This window comes from Cryptotermes secundus, unplaced genomic scaffold, assembly GCF_002891405.2.
Source record: "Cryptotermes secundus unplaced genomic scaffold, Csec_1.0 scaffold645, whole genome shotgun sequence".
Lineage (NCBI taxonomy): Eukaryota > Metazoa > Arthropoda > Insecta > Blattodea > Kalotermitidae > Cryptotermes > Cryptotermes secundus.
This window is the reverse complement of record NW_019723910.1, coordinates 491,877-509,037: the sequence shown is the minus strand read 5'-3', so window position 1 is coordinate 509,037 and position 17,161 is coordinate 491,877. Positions and strand designations below refer to the sequence as shown.

At 42.9% G+C, this 17,161-nt stretch overlaps 1 protein-coding gene across 3 annotated transcripts in view; it reads right to left on the bottom strand.

The window, feature by feature from the left end:
- The window catches only part of LOC111862096 (thymosin beta), a 59,210-nt gene extending 43,173 nt beyond the window's left edge, over positions 1 to 16,037 (bottom strand). For all 3 annotated transcript variants that reach the window (XM_023847205.2, XM_023847206.2, XM_023847207.2), the window contains exon 1: positions 15,897 to 16,037. The gene's annotated coding sequence lies outside the window, so the exon portion shown is untranslated. The remainder of the gene's footprint in view (positions 1 to 15,896) is intronic.
- Positions 16,038 to 17,161: the final 1,124 nt, after the last annotated feature.

Genomic DNA, 17,161 nt, shown 5'->3' with positions numbered 1-17,161 from the left:
AGGCTCATTTCCAAACAAGGGAAAGATAATTTCTTCTCTTTGCAGAGTCTTGAAAGGATTCAGGGCTCTCCCACCCCCTATTCAACGGGTATTGGGGGCTCTATCTCGGCGAATATAACACCCGAGGCGTGAAGCCGAACAATCACCTCCATTAGCGTCAAAGTTAATGAGTGGAGATATACCTCCACTCCCACCTACGTATCCATGATATGCTGCGTTAGTAAGCACACAAATAACTTTACTTTGCCTTCAATTACTGACGTTAAGCATTACGGCCCTGGCAGAAACGAGTACCAGGAATCTTCCTGGGGGTAAAGGATTGTCGGCGTGTATGGCTGACAACCTCGCCGCCATCTGTGAGTTGATTACCTAGAAAATTTGGGAGTCTCGACGTCTCACAACCCTACGGGCCTCCACGACCTGTTACAAAGCCAGCTTTCTCTTTAAGCATGACAAATCAGATATTTCTTTAACATAGTGTTTTCGGATATTAATATTATCATGTGTTCACTGACTACAGACGGGGTTTGGATTGGTAATGGGATTTACTGGAGTCTTAAAGTCGGAACTATAACAGTCGCACGGATATACACACACACTACAGTTCATTGCACCATGCAAATGCCTCCTCAGTCTGCTATTCTTCACCGGCTGTCGCCTGATAACGGCTTCAACACCACAGACCTCTTCAGCTTTCGTGTTCCACGGCTCCGGTCCTCGCTGTTTGTCACCCAACGCCGTTTCCTCGATTTGCGCTGCCCCATTCAGTAATGTGTGTTCAACTCAGGTTGATAACAATTTTCAGAAATTGCGGTTGCGTTGCGGTTGCCAGTTTCCTTGGTGTGCCCTCGGCCTTAGTAATCATAATTAATGTCGCTTGAGGGCTATTGACATACGTGTAATTGGATAAAGATAACAGGTGCGAGGCAAATCAACATGAGTACAAGTTTTTATGAAAATCAAGTGTAATGCAAATGTAACTAGGATATGTTGTGTAGAGGCACACCTTTTCATTCCGTATTCCGTATTGAGGGGGTGGGTTTCCCCATGCACTTAGACCGGTTACTGGTCCATTGTGCGTCCCCCTTTAATTTGTCTCCATACCCTACCGGTACTGGTGCTTACTATCAGTCCCTTTCTGCCAGCGAGGTTCCAACCTCTTACTGGCAGTGGTATCTAATAGTTAGTCCCTTTCTGTCAGCGAGGTCGTCCCTCCTCTGGCAGGGGTTCCTAGTCCCTTTCTGCCAGCAAGGTTTCTACCCTCAACTTGGCAGTGGTATCTAATACTTTAGTCCCTTTCTGTCAGAGAGGTCCCCCTCCTCTGGCAGTGGTACCTGATACTTCCCCCATCTACCGGAGGAATTGGAAACTAGTTGGGCGGGAAACTTGCTCAGAGGTCTCCTAGAGACATGCGGTTCTTTTACGTGCCGTAAATCTACGACACGGGACCTACGGCTTAAAGTCCCTCCCGGAGGACTTGTTCCCTGAATTTTTCCGCCCTTAAAAATTCCACGACCTCCGCCGGGTTTTTGAACCCACGTACCTTGAGTCATGAGGTGGGAACGTTACCCCTAGACTACGGAGGCCCCTCACACCTTTTCATAATAGATGTTAACAATCTGAAACAATTACTTCCAGAGATTATCTCATGTTTAGATAATGCCAAACTAATACAGCAATTCAGCCGATGTTTCCGTCAGATCATTACAAACGCCGTGAACATTCCTGAGGAATGACACTCAAAGTTTTCTAAATAAATCAGCCCCTTAACAAGGATTTGTCTTGTAACATGAGCTCTGCTCAGAGAGGAAGAGGTGAAGTGCTGTCTTTACACGCAGACAGCTAAACCAATAGGATGTTGGCCCCACAGCAGCTGTCAACCTAAATATGCTAAACAAGGTTCCAGCTGCTGCTTTATAAGCTAGAAAAGGATGCAAGTCTTCCATATTTTGTAAAAACACTGCATGACTGAACACGTGTTTTTTTCGTGTTTGCCAATTGCTATTCCGAGAATCGTTACGGTTTGGTCAGCAAAATACATGAACTCTAAATCTCGTTATGAAAATATCAAGAGGCGTGAAAGTGAAAGCTAGGCTCGATGTGCCAAGAACCGATATGAATATCGTCAGGAGGATAAAAATTCGTTCCCTTGTCCGAAATTAAACCCCAGCAGTCCAATCACTGAGCCATCCTGGCAAACAAATGTACTCTTACTCACTAATACAAAGATGAACGTTAAAATACCAACACACATACATGCGTGCTCGAGACACAGCAATTAACTTCACGGACCAAAATACATGGTCTCAGTATTTGTAGAATGTATTTCACATTGTAATACCATTTTTTTTTTAATTTCCGGAGATATTCAACATGTCTTTTGAGTTAGTTGTGAGAGGCCCCTACGCGCAGGCATAGTTTGACTATCTGAGCAATTATTAGGTTCTCAGGAAGGATTTTCCTCCATGTCGCTAGTTCAATGTCAGATCATTGCTCCGTACTCATATTATCACCGCTCTCTATATGCGCATCAACCTATCCAGAGAATACATTACCGCACCCTCGTTCAAGTTGGGAGCTTCATCTCCAAACCGGCACACGGTTGACTGCTGAGAAATTAATTTAAGAGAAAAGCCGACATCTGGACGATTTTGTTGTTCAATAAAACATGCGTGGAAAACTATCACTCGGCCCGGCATAACCATATTTTCGAAATGGGTTATTTTACGATGTTCTTATCCCTACTGGTTTTGATGTTCATTTAGTGCAGATGCAAATCCTGTAGCACGACAAAATTCATTTCTTCTTCGCATCTTTGAACGTGTTAACTCAGATTTGAACCTCATATAGCATATGAAGAAAGCCGTCTTCTGGGATCTGGCGCCGTGTATTCTTCGTTTTAACAGACGTTTCGGAGGAACATATCGCCTCTATCTTCAGGGTAGTTGAGTTGCGTGCGAATAGAGATATCTCTATATATCAGATCCAAGAAGACGACTTTCTTCATAGTCATCGCCGTGAAAACCTCAAAACTTTCATATAGCATAGTTTCATAAAATAAACTGAAATGTTTTGTTTCATTAATCTTTATTCTCCTTTCGCTTGCTATGGCCTATCGTTATTCACATGACGTAATTAAATGTTGAATTGTTATATATATGGGATCACGCTGATTTTCTTCGTGTTGTCACTACAACTTACGAGTACTTAAATTATTAAACTCAACTATTATATTTAAACACATAACTAATGTATTCAAGAACAGAAAGAAAAGAAATGTCAGTTATTTCGCTGATACAAATGAATCGCATACTTATTAGAGGCCCTGAACATTTTTGCGTTATTTATCAGGCATTAAAAACTTACTGTTAAGGTATGTGTATATCTGTTAAAAACTTCGAATGTTTTAAGATCTTCCGGACTGAAGCCCTATACGTTTGTGAACACTAAATTTTGTTGTGTACAATTTCTAATCTGAACTAACAACTGAGAAAATAGGTTAACTTCCTTCATGTAGTCTATACATCCCAAGGACAAACCTAAACTAAATTATACTTTTAGTAGATACCAAATGTCCATTCAGTAGTTTCAAAAATGAACCGTGAGAGCGAGCAATGGGATAGATAAGCGCGACCTCTGCATTATGAGTTCATTTTTATACACTGAGGCCAAATAATAGAAAAGAAATGAACATAAGCAATTCTGAGTCAGGTTCGTGCGACTGCCGTCCTCACAGTCCACGTCCATATATTTCGCATTTTAATGTTGCCAAACCACTTTCTTCTACGTCTCCAGGGCTTTCAAAGCAGCATCTTTGCCAAACTTAACTTCTTCCCTTTTTCGATGGCATTACACTTTCAGCCATAGCAACCTCCCCAAAAACAGTTGGTGACGTATATGGCTGAAGTTCCACTTTGCGTAATATCCATGAACATTTCAGTTAATTCCGACAGTTGAAAGACAATCTTACTGACAGATTAGAAACCATGTCTTCAAGACAATACAGCGCGAGCCTGCAACTGTCTTAACGACAGATATGCAGATCAGTATCATGAAGCATACTGCTGAAACGGTACGGTTTCTGAGTTGGTAATAACGTCTTGTTCTCTAAAGCATGTCACTTCAGCATCAGCACCGGATACTGCAGCTTTGCATCTTCTTCTGTACAACTTATGAAAATATTCTTGAAACCAGCTGTAATGAGAACCGATTCATATTATGGCATTTTCACCTCCTGCAAGCACAAACAAGTCACGGCTTCAACGCTACAGGTCTCTTGAGTGAGCATAAATGTGGTGGGAAATTTATTGTGAAACAATTAGGCAAAGTAATGTATCCGAATTTTCTCACGTTAATTTACAACTGAAGGATTATGACAGCATTTCAGTTGAAAAAAAAATCTCCGGTCGTGAGTCTCAAGGGGTTTGGCGCCAAGAACAACTGATTGTCGGTAAAATGCCAGTAGTAAAGTAACTGACTTTCTGACTCAACGATCTGAATGAAAGCGTGCACATGGCAGTTGTAATGATTTGCTGCTAGAGGCACTGTAGTAAAAAAAATGGCGACACCGCTCCAAAAAAAAAAAAAAAAGGAAGCGTGCCCTGTGGTTTAACCAAATCAAATCTGCGAACCGAGTGCAACGATGCCATAAGAGGGAATGTGGTGTAGATTCACATTCTAAACCATAGTTTACAAAAAGTTCTGTGAGGTAGGATGTTTGTTTAAAGGGAAAGTTTCCTTTTGCTGCAAAATATATGGATGGAACCGGAATGCCACGTGAATGTGTACAGAGTAGTTAAACGTGCACAAAACGAAAGCATCTAAGTGGTAAAATAAACTTTGCTAATTATTGTTTAATGTCTAAATGTTTCGAAGTTTTATCTTGCCTGACTGGTTCAAAATATATCTTTAAACTGTAAAGATAATTTGTGCTCATCTTGTATTTTAACTGTGGTGCAATGTAAGTGTGTTTCAATCTTGTTTTCCTTGGCACTATGGCCCCAGTGGGCCTAGGCCTACCTCCGTCAACTTCTCCGTTCACTTCGGTTTTTCTAGACGTTACACATTCGGTAGGACTCCTTGGGCAGGTGATCAGCTCGTCGCAAGGCCTCTACCTGTACACAAACACAGAAAAACGCACACACACAAACTAAACATCCATGCCCTGAGTGGGATTCGAACCCACGATCCCGGTTTCCAAGCGAGCGAAGACAGTACATGCCTTAGACCGCTCGGCTACCGTGACCGGCAGTGTGTTTCAATATAAAGACTAATATCCCTGTGTAAAAAAAACGTAAATTCCAACATGAAGAACAGCATCTCGACTTTTTCTGGGGTAAAGTTAAGTTTTAACACAGTAATGTTTCAGTGTTCTGGTCAGAAACATGAAATACAGCATTTCTCCTCATATTCTACAAAGTCTGAAAGCCGTGTACCTGGACTACGATTAGGGAACCTTCTATCACTCACTACCATCTCGGTGACACCCCATTTCTGGTCTTGCTGCTTCACAGTGTGTGTGGGTTTTGGCTAGACTCCGAACATGTTTTACCCTGAACACATTTATCTAAAGCAATGTAGTGCAGTTTTTACGTACATGCCATATTTAACAAACACTTTCAAGGCAAGCTGTAACATGTGATTATGAACAATACTTGTCTAACTGGTCGTTTCTGGCAGTATTAATGTTAAAACATGAATACAGGAATTATTCACACTGGAATTACCAAAAATATTGAAAGTGTACAAATTTCTCCCTTAATATTGCTAGGTAAAAAATAAAAATTGTCCCTTTACTTAACTACTTAAGCACTATGCCATGAAGACGTATGGGGTAGTGGATGTGTAGATCCACGTTTTCTTGATCTCGGCACTAGGTGGTGAGTGGTCCGCTTCACACGCCAACCTCTCTACCTCCGGGGAAAGACTCCCCGGTACCCACTGGAAAGGAGGCTGGGTGGGCCCCAAAGCAATATCACTGGGTACTTTTCAAAATCTGATATCAGTAACATCAACCGAACCGCTTACCTCTCATACTAGACTTTAAGCAACGAACATTACTGTATGATGTTTCAGCAATGTGGCCTACTGCACTTAAACAGCAATCCTATGCGATTTTACACCACGAACCCTTCCGAACGGGCTAGGGTTACTGTATGGTTTTGCGCAATCCACAGAAATGACATTCTAAACTTATACTTCAGAAGGAAATATATCAGATAATAATTACACAGTAGTAGTACTTGAAGAAATTTTGATTATTCGGAAGAAATATTTAGAACACGGGTTTCGAATCGAGTGGAAGCGGGGGGGGGGGCAGCAATACTCGCCGCAACTTTCGCAGTGTTGCCAGCTGTGCAAAATTACGTGGGCGACAGGACATTTGCATTCGCGAGAATTCAGTGACCCGGTAGAATGGCCTTCACACTGTCCCGACCTTACACCAAAAAGCCATCTTTCTAAGAAAATATTGTTTCGCTCCATGTCAGTTCTTTAGTTCCTAAAGCAATCACTACGCGGCGCAGAGCGGTAAGTTGGTCAACAGGAATACATACAGACCTACTGGTGTACCACTGCCATAATAATAAACCAGTTTATTATCTCAGTACTTCATTTTAGGAAAAACTAGGGCGAAGAACTAGCGCTTTCACTAGTGTCTATGAGTATTAAAACATCTGCAAATTCTTGGGGATTACATCGCAAAACTAGGGCGAAGAACGAGCGCTTCCACTAGCATTTATGCCAATTAAAACATCTGCAAATTCTTGGGGATTACATCGCAAAACTAGGGCGAAGAACGAGCGCTTCCACTAGCATTTATGCCAATTAAAACATCTGCAAATTCTTGGGGATTACATCGCAAAACTAGGGCGAAGAACGAGCGCTTCCACTAGCATTTATGCCAATTAAAACATCTGCAAATTCTTGGGGATTACATCGCAAAACTCGGGCGAAGAACGAGCGCTTCCACTATCATTTATGCCTATTAAAACATTTGCCAATTCTTTGGGATTACATCGCATTGCTCTGGCGATACGACGGGGGTTTGAGAACAGGATGCACAGGAGAAGATCTGGAGTTGAGAGACTAAATAATGGAAAGATGGTGAAAAATGCATACTGAGGAGCTCCATAACTTGTACTCCTCGCCAAATGTTATTTGAATGAAAAAAGTCATGGAGAATGAGATGGGTGAGACATCTGAAGGAAGGGACCTCTAGGAAGAACATACAATAAGATTGAAGGTAAATATTATTAAAGTGGGTCTTACAGAAATAAATGGGAGGTGCTGATTTTATTCATTTGGTTCAGGATAGGAACCATTGGCGGGCTCTCGTGAACTGAACCTTCGGGTCCCATAAAATGCTGGGTATTTCCTGTGTGAGCAACTGTTGGCTTCTCAAGAACTTAACTCCATGACGTTTGTCTGTTTGCTACTTGCTTACTTATTGTATTCTACTTTTTACGTAAAGTAAAAACTTTGTCTCCGTACAGTAACAAGTATGGGGATTTGTGGTAGGTCTATAGCTCAAAGCATCCTTAAATTCGCTTACTGGGAGGTGCAGTCCAACTGGGTCCACTCGGCACGGCGGCCACTGATTGGCCTATTGTAGCCTGCCCCGGGTGATTATGATAGAGAATTTGGTGGAATGAAGATTGGCAGGGGAAACCGAAGTACTCGCAAAACCCGCCCCAGCGCCACTTTGTCCACCACAAATCCCACTTGACCAGACCCGGGATCGATCCCGGGCCGCCGTGGTGGGAAGCCAGCGACTAACCGCTTGAGCTATGGCGCGGCTACCAAGTATCCTTAACCTCTCTACTAGGTGAAGGTTTGCTGGCAGCTTCAAGCTCCGACCACTCCACCCCGGATAAACAACCCCCAGGTTTCAATTGACGGACTGCGCGGCCCCACAGAAGGTCTGAACGAGAATTTTCGGTAGAAGAAACACAGATAACATACACTATAATACAGCATGTTATTACAGAAATAATCTATAAGAAACAAAAACGACAGTTTTTGTTAACAATTAAAACACTGAGAAAAAATACTTTCTATGCCTTCCGTGTTTCTGCGATCCAAACTATTCAGTCCAAAAAGCCAAAATATTTTATTTTTCATATGCAGCATCGGGAAACGTGTGGATACCTAAGATTCTCCAACAGAAATGATTTTGTGGTTTATTCTCTGCTACTATCCCAACATTCTATCAGTCTTGAGTAGCACACAAAACCTGGCATAGCTAGGATTCAAAACTGGTACCCATTCTATGTTATACATACAATGATACAAATTACAGTTCTTTATAGGCCTAAGTTTAAAATACAGGTAAACATATTTCATGCATTTTCAATCTGTCCCATGCGTGCCACGCCCATCTCATCCTCTTCGACTTCACAATCCAAATGATCAACCTGACGCGACAGAGACAATCCAATTACAAACGATATTGCAGAGGGAGAAAGAGTATGTATGTATGTATGTATGTATGTGTGTGTGTGTGTGTATTATATATATAGAGAGAGACAGAGAGAGAGAGACGGGATATTATACTCAGTACAGCGACTGGATATGGGCTGTACGTTTTGGGTTCGAATTCCGGCAGGGGCAAGATTTTTCTCTTCTCAATAGGATCTAGACTAGCCCTAGGGCCCACCCAATCTCCTATCCAATTCGTACCAGGGGCTGCTTCCTCGCGGGTAAAGTGGCAGCGGCGTGAAGCTGACCACTCAACACCATTAATGCCAAGGTCAAGAATGGTGGAGCTACACCTTTACTTCCCCCCCAAGTCTTCACGACGTGGTGCTTAACTTTTCAATTTTATCTAGTTGGTCCTGTGCTTAACAAATAGAGCACTACGCCATGAAGACGCATGGGAGAATGGAGGTATAGATCCACATTTCCTTGACCTTGGAAATAGCTGAAGACGAGTGGTCAGCTTCATGCCCCGGCCACTATACCTTCAAGGAAAGTGCTCCTGGTACCCGCTGGATAGGAGGCTGGGTGGGCCGTAGAGCCTATCTGGACGACGTAGAGAATAGCAAATTCCTGCTCCTACTGGGACTCAAACTCCGATCTGCCAGTAGCCCAGGCAGTAGCCAGTTGCTATACCGACTGCGCTATCTCGACTTCCCCTTCTATACCGTATACACGTCCACACTGTAGTCGCAGAGGCTCTTGACGTAATTCCTAAACTACAAATTAAACTCCGTGGCTTTTAGTCCGCAAGCGAACTATACCGATCGAGCGACCACCGCGTGTTGGCGAAGTTAGTGCCAACTTCTGCGGTTTGACATAATTCCTAATTTCAGAAACCCTCATGTTCCCCGATGGCTGCTATGCAGGTGTGTTTATCAGCTGTAGGCACTGTTCCCTTGGTGAAAACTGTGTTCAGACTGGGTGTTGGGCTCACCCAGTCTCCTATCCAATCACTATACGGCAGTACAGTGGCAGAAGCGTGAAACTTACCATTCAGCTCCGCCTAGTGCAGTCGTTACAAATACACAAGGTTTTACAGCCACTTCCCAATACGTCTTTATGGAGTGGTAAACCACAGTGACAACTTGAATGCATGAATTGGAGAACTCTGTAGTTTCTGGACCCGGCTTTGAGACCGCAAAAGGTGGACAAATGTGAAAAAGTGTTGTCACTACCCACTGTGCCTTCCTCGCATTCCTTACAGTCAGTTAACTCTAGCTGCGCTTGCAGCCTAACAGCTCTCTCCACCACACTGCGCACCTAACACGTCACAACGTGCCTCCCATAGCTACAGCACACTGAGTTCCTGTTTTCCATGTTTGGAATGCACAAACAGCCCCATCCAGAACTTAGTAACGTCAAAGGAAAGATAAATAACAGATGGCTGAGAATAATTCATGTACACCTCTTTTATTACAACGCAAAATTGTCCCCGCGCTTAATTATGTATCACGCCATGAAGGTGTATGAGGAAGTGGAGGTACAGCAACATGCACTCTCAACATCGACACTAAATAACATAGAGCGGAGAGCTTCATGCCTCCGTCGCTTCACCGCAGTGGCCACCAGAGGAGGAACACGTGCCTTTTTGAACGGAAGCTGGTCGAACCCCAGAGACAGCCTGGACGATCCTGAGTAGAACAAAAATTTCTTGCCCGTCACGAATCGAACCCCGAGACTTCCGTAGTCCGACCCCGTAGCCTAGTCACTATATCGGCTGGGTTTAAATTTTAATATAAACAAATTTTTATTAAGTAAGATTTGAGTTTTTCAAGGCTTTGACTGTGAAGAATGCCGACTTCTGGGATGTGGCGCCATGTAGATATTTTGTAAACCGCGAGCGAGGCTGCTCACGCCGGTTCCTCGCTCGCGGATTTTTATACTCCGAAGATGGAGGCGATACGTTTCTCCGAAACGTCGGCTGCACGGCGCCACATCCCAGAAGACGGCATTCTTCTAAATCTTTATTAAGTTTTCAAATGTACACAGCAAACAGTTCAGGTGACGATTTAATTCACGTCAACAACAAAAACATGGATATCTTGAGAACTGCAGGATTTTCTTTATACGTGTACTGCTCTGCCGTGACACCGTAACCCGCTGCATTCCCTAATAAACTCTGTCCAGTAGCCTTTTTTCAAAGCACGTTCGCTCCGCCATAAACTGAATACTCTGTACTTTGAATTAAAACGCTCTGGTAGCAGAACTGGAATGTTCCAGCAATGATAATACTGAAGCCCGTAACCAGGCATGACTCTGGAATTTGTTTCGTCTGCTTCCCATCCTCCAAAATTGCTCCTATCAAACCCAATGTTACCCTCTCATCACCTTCTCTGTCTTCATATTAGAATCCTCTATGCATCGCTTGTCCCCCAGAATCGTCATATACCCTTACATTTCACTATCCTGACAGTACTAGGCGACCTGCCTCACTGCCACTTCATTCGAACCTAATATTTTTCCGAGATCTTCGTTTTCAACACTTACAAATTTATGTAAACATTGTTCTAAAATGGGGGGGGCACGCGGTAGAGTAGTTGGTTGAGGCACTATGCTACAAGCCGGAAGATCGCGGGTTCGAGTCTCGATGAAGTGGATTTCTTTTTTCAATGGACCTAATCCTTCCAGCCGCACTATGGCCCTTAGGTAGACTCAGCCTATAATAGTAATGAGTACCATGAATCTTTCTGGGGGAGTAAAGGGCGGACGGCGCGTAGGGCTGACAACATTACTGCCATAATGTGGGACCCTCAAAGTCTCACAAACCTATGGGCCTACAGTTTTGCCTTTTATTCTAAAATTTATTAATTTGATAAATGAATAAATAATACAAAACATACCTAATACAAAATTCAATGTTCACACATACGCACATGGAATTCATTTATTTATGTAACAACATAAGAGTACAGTATAGCTATCAATTGCAGAAGAACGTATAATTACACGAGATAAATTATCCTCAGGGCTGATAAACAGTGCACATTCCTCATAACGACAAGTAAATAATTTTACACCCGGGCAGATAAAACAGTGTGTAATGAACCTACCTACGACTTTCTTTCGCAAACTTCTACGTGACTTCATTTACAACATGAAGACTGCTAAATATAGAGGGCTGAAGGCAAACCAGCTTCATAACGGGTTTCACTGGGACTGTCTCTCTTTGGTGGTTTTTTGGATTATTCTTTATTCTTCACACAAACAGCCGGGATAGCTCAGTCGGTATAGAAACTGGCTATGAGCTGGACAACCGAGGGGTCGGAATTCGAGTCCCGGTAGGGTGAAGAATTTTCACTTCTCCAATCCTCCAGACCGGCTCTGGGGCCCACCCAAACTCCTATCCAATGGGCCTCGGGAGCTCTTTCCGCGGAGGTAAAGCGACAGGAGCATGAAGCTGACCACTCACCTCCAACTAGTGCCGAGGTCAAGAAATTGTGGATCTATACATCCACTCCCCCATACGTCTTCATGCCGTAGTGCTTAATTAGTTAAGCACAGGGACAACTTTACCTTACCTCCTTCATATAAACAGTCCCATATGAAAACACGTCCTACGTCTAATATTAGACTTGCTAATCCTACACAGAGATTGCTCTAGAATGTAGCCTGTACCAAGCCCAAAGCGACGATGATGTGAACATTTTTACACCTGCAAGCTGACGTAAGCAACCGCGCTACCTGAGTAGGTCTATCAGAGAATTTGTCAAACTGCATCTAAGTAAATCCAATTATGGCACAGATATTCCTTACGTAACAACTTTCTTTCATTTAATTCTCGGTCTGTCTCTTCCATTAAGCCATCAAGTCTGTGTTCTCATGGCAGAAATTAAAATACAAACATATTTTTTGACTTCTTATTTACTGCGCTTTCTATAACTCCAAGTTAAAGTATAGCACCCAATGTGACTGGGTGGTTATGAGTGCTGAAGAGAGATGACTTTTAAAGGTGTTGATCATGGCATTATCCCGGCATTTACCTGGGGAGAATGTGAAAACAATGGCGAAAAGAAACTTAATCACAAAAAACGGAAATTTCGCCAAGATTCGAACCGGATACTTCAATACTACAAGCTTAAAGCGTTATCTCTACGCCAACCTGACTGATACTGAGATGTGTTACGGGTAGACTGGCCTAGAAATGTGGCTAGGTAGGTAATGGAGATTCCTGAAGGCTCCCACAGCCGTCAGACAGTAAAATATTGTCACGAGTCTCGTGGGATTCGGGACCAAGACTCACTGCCGCAAAAGGCCAGCAGCAATTTAGCTGCCAGTAAGTGGCTAGGTAACTACATTAGTGATACTGTGGCGCCTGTCCTCCCAGCATTACGGTGTGGCTAATTTAGTTTTCTACGTTTTATAACCACGCTGTAGAAGTAAAGTAAATGTATCTCTGTAACAGGCCGTGGAGGCCCATAGGGTTGTGATATGTTGAGGTTCCCACATTTTCTAGACAATCGGCTCATTGATGGCGGTAATATTCTCAGACTTACGCACCGGCCGCCCTTTACCCCCAAGAATATTCCTGGTACTCATTTCTGTTAGAGGCTGAGTCGACCCTAGGGCCATAGTGCGGCTGGAAGGATTAGGTCAATTGAAAAAATCCAATGACCTCATCGAGAATTGAACCCACGACCTTCCAGCTTGTAGTACAGTGCCTCAACCAACTACGCTAACTATATTTCAGAATTTCAAACGACAGCTGTGCAATTTTTACAGACTACAAGAATCAACAGAATATCTGTTGAAAATTCTACGCACAATTCCCAATTAACCAGTCTACCACATTTTGTGACCTGACATCAAAAATTCTTGCGGCAACCACATTCGATAATCGAAATAGATACTGTATTTCTGAACTCAGACAGCCGCTCTTCCGAGCATTCGTGGATTCAGGCCACAATCTTTCTGAATTTTGCATTACAGCATCCTACAGATAATTCTAACAATACCGTCAACACAACTCTCCACTAGCGTTACTATTCTTAGGCGGCCCATACACGTACGAGTCTGGTTCGGCGAGGAGCCGGGCTGGGATTAATTTCACCACACACGGACGAGTGTGGCTCATTGGAACCCGAGCCGAGTCGGACTCGCGAGCCAGACTCGTACGTGTACGGTCCCCTTACCCACTTTCTTCGTCATCTTCGGGTGTTATACATACTGAAACATCGGTCATTTCAACCGCCACGCCATACATTATAACACAACATAACGTGACGATTCAGATGAATAATATTTGTCTGTATACCACCTGAAGAACAGGGTTGAAACACTTAGTGTGTGAGAATAAAGACACTATTAATACCAGACGATGTGTTGATGGTATTGTAAATATTGCATCTTTCTAAATTTCTGCCTCAACTCCACTAACAGGATGTTTCCAGCAATGCGATTACTTCCAACTTGCGACCTCTAGCTTCATCACAGAACTAGAATGACCCACTTTCACGTTGTGGGTGAGTTACACGACACAAAATACCTAGACCTACACAATATACTTAGGCATAACCGTCATTTAAGTACATATTTGTGGCTGGTGCCACTGCACAACTGGCGATCATAGTACATCACCAGTCACGATTTCTATAACATTCGGCCCCAGGGAACGCAGCTGGGTGGATAAACACACACAAAGCATGTTTTAAAAAGCAAATAGGCCAGTTCGAGGAGCCGCGATAGCGTAGTCGGTATAGCGACTGGCTACGGACTGAACGACCGGGGGGTCGGAGTTCGAATCCTGTAGAGGCAAGAATTTTATCTTCTCCAAGTCGTCCAGACCGGCTCTGGGGTCCAAAAAAAACTCCTATCCAATGGGTATTACGACGTCAAGAAAATGTGGGTCTATACATCCACTTCCCCTTACGACAGGGGCAACTNCCCCCCCCCCCTTCTCCGCCGCCCCTGATGCTGTAGTCATTTGGGATTGTTGAATGTTGCTCCTCTACAAACTGTCCCATTTTCATAAGCCCTCTGTCAACTTCCCCTCACCCCCAAATGTTGACATCACGAAATAAATCGTTCCAGAGAAGTGCCCTCTGAAAAGCACAGAAAACTGTACACTGCCAAATTACCCTAGGTTTATGTCGCTGAAATTTTCAGCAGGTGATCTGCTACTTTATAATCCACATTGTCTGTTTCGTGTGTGAACTTCAGTTGCAAGGCCTACTGTTAAGATATAATTTACACAGTTTGGGTACATATGAATGCGGAATGTTTTTTTTTATTGCCAGTGGGGTGGGACTAAGTCCCTTGTACTGCGGCCACTTCTGGCCTATTGTACCAGTCCCAGATGATGGGTGAGGGTGATTGTGGAGCAATTGGTGGAATGAAGATTGGCAGGAGAAACCGACGTACTCGGAGAAAAACTGCCCCAGCGCCACTTTGTCCACCACAAATCCCACTTGACCAGACCTGGGATAGAACCCGGGCCGCCGCGGTGGGAAGCCAGCGACTAACCGCTTGAACTTTGGCGCGGCCCATAATGTGGAATAACTCGAAATAATTCGAAAGAAATGACAGAAAGTAACTCTGACATTCTACTCTCCGCTCAAAATTGTGTTATTTTAGTGTGGTATATTTGTACACAGGCCCACTGGTTTCGTAAGAAGAAATGTCAGTTTTCAGTTCTGTAAATGTGATTAGCTCAATATTCTACTCAAAAACCTGCAACACTTCTTCCGCGACACAAGTTGGAAATGAAAACATGTGAATGAGCAAAAGCAACCTGCTTTCTCACAATCCAAGGCTATGCCGGCATGTAGTGTATGTAATTTTTGTGAGAACGGGGTTCAAACCGACCTGTTTAATATAGCGGATCCGAATCACCGTTCACTGGGGGCATGCCTCCTATACTTTTATAACCCTGTCCGAATTTCTGACGTTACAAAGAATAAATTAATCAAACAACAAGAATCGTATAAGGCGTAGCCTCACAACAATCGTGAAAGTTTACTCTAGACAAACGACTCTACGTGCTTTCGCAATACAAATGCCTTATGCTAAAATACATGTCGTTTGGTCATAAAAGTAACTAACTCAAACACAAAATGTAATAATATTCCGGAACCGGTCACCGCAAATAACACCATGTTGCCACAACTAATATGAAAACACACGTCTTCTGGAAGATAAGAACGAGGTACCGGCCAGATGCAGCGCAATAAAAATGTAAATTAGTTCGAAAAAGTACAATTGGCCAGGTCTGCAATCTGAACTTACATGCAATAATAATGAAGTGAAAGTAAATAATGAACAGACGCTGAAATGTCTACAAACTTTGGCCTATGAAAACAAAAAACCACACCCTAAACACAACAAACGACCATCTTCTACACTTGTTAATAAATTATGCTGCTAGTAAAAAACGCAATAACACATAACCAAATATCGAATGACTTTATACAATTTTCACTGACCTGTGTATGATAAAAGGCTACGTTCCTTCTTTTCCCGGCAAAATGAAAACGTGGCGGGATATAAATCGTTGGACGTCAGTAAAGCAACATACAACTACTCCCATGCACTGACACTCGCCGACTGACTGACGAACTGGAATATCTGGAAAACGTAGGGGACAGGCTGGCGCACGGATCACCTGGCGACTGTTGCGCCAGTTGGGAGGTGGTGAATCATAGGCTAGGGACTGCAGACATGAAAGGCATACATATGGAACCCGAAGTCCGTATTAAGAATTCTACATTAATTCATTGCTGAATAGATACAACAAACATAATACGAAGAGTTTTCTGAAATGTTAATTCACAGATATGTTGTGTAGCCCCTCTCCAGTGTCGCAGGCGAAATAGTAGGAAATTTATTTAAAAAGAATGTCAGCATTTTTAACACTGAAAGTAAAAAGCGTATTTCCGTTAAAGACAAATTATCAAGATTGTCCCACCGAATGTAAAAGACAAATATTCGGTACCTAATACAAAACGATAAGTTTGTAAATTCAAAACAAATTATAACAACGTATGTAGAGTCCTCTACAGTCATGTTTCACAACCGTTACTCAACGCAAGTTACACACTAATATTTGACTTTCTATAGGTATAGTAAGACATATCTGTAAGAACTAACCTTTTGTCTCTCAGACCCATATACCGATCTGATAACTCGGAAATTAAGAAATATGAAATAATCGGGACATTGAGTATGAACTCGATTGAACTCGTTCAGACCGACGTCAGATGGCAAGCTGTTGTGAAGAAGGTGACCTCCTTTCGGCTTCCATAATAGTATGAAATTTCTTGAATAACTGCAAACTTTTCCGGAAATGCACTACACCTGGAAGTTCGCTGTTATTGCAGCCAGTTACCTATTATTCTTCTTTGTAGTAACTATCGTATATGTTAATACGGCATTTACATTTAGCATGTTGCGTAATTTTTATTTTTTCAAGAGTATCCTACACAGGGGAATCATAGTAAAATGAATATGTAAGTAAAGTAAAGCTATCCCTGTAACAGGCCGTGAAGGCCCATAGAGTTGTGAGACATTGAGGGTCCCACATTATCTAGACAGTCAGTTCAAAGATGGCAGTAAGGTTGTCAGCCTTACGCGCCGGCCGCGCTTTACTCCCCAGGAAAATTATTTAATTAATTCCTGGTACTCATTTCTGTTAGAGGCTGAGTCGATCCCAGGGCCATAGTGCGGCTGGAAGGATTAGGTCAATTGAAAA